We start from the raw sequence: 2,531 nt of genomic DNA on the forward strand, positions 1-2,531 counted from the left end.
CAGGGACAAGGTTTGAGCTTCCGGGCCGCACCTCCCTACTCAAGCATCTGTTGAGTACCCCGCCCACGAGAATAATGACCTCGAGCGCAACAAATCACGGCAGAGACTTTTCATTAATCACCTATGTAATCAATTTTGATCACGATCTTTTCTGATCCAACGCTGTTCAAGACTTATCGTCCACGGTTTTTGCAAAGGTTTAAAACCTCAACTTCAGTTATGTAATGATACTAATTATTATTTCTGATTTGCTTGCTATTTAGAGCGAATTTCAATTGAGTGCAGGAGCCCATAAGTAAACTTGCATCGACTTACATGGTGCCCGGCGTAGCGGGATTGTGTGGTTGAAAAACAAAATGATTCCTTTCGTCAAGGGCTTTCAGTTTACCACGACATCTTGCACCTCAACAAAAAAGGTCACAGAACAATTTGCCATTGACAGGAGGAACGAGTACCTCAAATTTGGTGGATTTCTTTGGACAAACTGTTTGCTATGTTTACGGATGCGTATTTGCAAGTGGTAAAAACCTCTACAGCACAGGTGAATAAAATAAATTGAAGCTTAACATTTGGTTTAATCGTTGTTACAGTTGTTCACGAATGAAACTCGTATTTTCCTCTCGAGTGGATGTAAATAACAATCATCTATACTCGTTTTGGACGCAAAGAACAAGTTGACTTGCTTGTCTGTTTGTCAGTTGTTTTGCTTCCGAGCGAACGAGTGTTTCCGCTTAGCTGTCTGTTTTTCGAGGTGCCTCAACAGTGTTAAGAAAATTTTGCCCTCTTTGTTATTAACAAGTAATCGCATGGGGCCGAGTAAAATTAAGGATTAATATCACTTGTGTTTTCTGAAGTTGCTGAAATTGCCCGAGTCGCGCAGCGACGAGGGCAATTTCAGCAACTTCAGAAAACACAAGTGATATTAATCCTTAATTTTACTCGGCTCCATGCGATTACCTATACTAATTAAAAATGGAACCACAACACATGCATTTTTGCTTGATCGACAACAGTCAACTACTTGCGTTTGGTGGACAAGGTGTATGTCTTGAGTTTCGGCCGAAGCATTTCATCCGCATCAACAACTTTCCCATGGCTCTTGAGGTCTCTCTCTGTCTTAGCGTTCATGAATTCGTTGATACGTGTGTTCGCCAACTTCGAAACTAGGGCTTTAAAAATTCCACCTACAACTTCAGAGTTTGAAGCAGCCTCTGTGGAGACAATCGATGCGACTAACAGACTAAATTCCTCCTCCAGTTCCTCGTTATTTAAAACCGAACTCTGGCACATATCAATAAATTTTGTTGGGTACTTTTTCAAGTTTGAGTCAGAAGTGAACTCCCGAACATTGTCATCCACGTGTGTAAGAAAAGGAATAAGCTCCGTTCTTGGGAAAACAAGATTTCCTTCGTCTAAGTTTTGTAAGCTGGAAGAAATTAACGACTTGTCTTTCATTGTGAGCTCTTTAAGCAACTCAAGCTCAAGCTCCACCGTCGCCCTTCTCTCGGCAGATACCTTGCCTCGGCCTTTCTTTTGTTGTAGTGTTTCTGTACGAAGCTTTGTCATTCTGTGAAGGGCAGCTCCACAATACCGGTAGAGAGTTTCCTCAGACTCCGGACTGAGTTTTGATGAAGTTGTCTCTGAAGTCACAGAGGAAACCTTTTTCTGTTGTATTTGGGAAAGCACGTTTGTGTAGACCATTTCGTGCAAAACACTGAGAACCCCGTGCACCAATTCATCAGCGAACTGTTGGCCAACCGAGAATCGTTCAACGATTGAGCGTTCCTGGGTAGGCTTTCCGCAGGTAAAATTCGCAAGCATTTTCATCCAGGCTACTGAAAATGCAGCCTTCCTGTTCTTTTTGTCCGGTAGCTTAGCACACTCGTCTACCAAAGTAGAAAACTTTCGACAAAATCCCAGAATCATGAGCTGAAAATTTGGCTTCTGAGACTCGCTGAGCAAATGCTTTGCGAATCGCAGCCTCTCCGAGAATTCCTTCACACGGGGGTGCTCCAGTAGTTGCGAACGAATCTTACATTCGATTTCGGCTGCCTGTTCCGTAGAAAATATCCACGATGTCAGCTCGTCGAGTTCATCATCTAAAAGACTGGAATTTGTACTTGGATAATTCTTTTTTTTCTTGGCTGATTTAGTGGTAGCCGACGGCCGGGGCTTACAACTCTTTCTTTTACTACTCGATGGACGAGAAATCACCCTCACTTGTTCAATTTCCGCCTCTTCCTCTATTACACTTTCTTCTGGGCTACTAGAGCTTTCGTAATCTTCTCCTGAAACATAACTAGAACTATCAGAGGAATCTGCGGTGAATTCACTCTCACTACTGTCCGCCATTTTGGATTTTCTTTATGGCTGCCGAGACTTCCGGTGATGTTTGATTACGTCGATACCTGTCATTGGTCGGAATTCGCGGGAAAATAAAGCTTAAAATAGATCGGTCTCCGAAAACGCCGTGCCACGTACCCTATGGAGTTGGACGCTCCTACTTATGGGCTCCTGTTGAGTGTCGTAAA

Source organism: Montipora capricornis, chromosome 2 (assembly GCF_036669925.1).
Source record: "Montipora capricornis isolate CH-2021 chromosome 2, ASM3666992v2, whole genome shotgun sequence".
Taxonomy (NCBI): Eukaryota; Metazoa; Cnidaria; class Anthozoa; order Scleractinia; family Acroporidae; genus Montipora; species Montipora capricornis.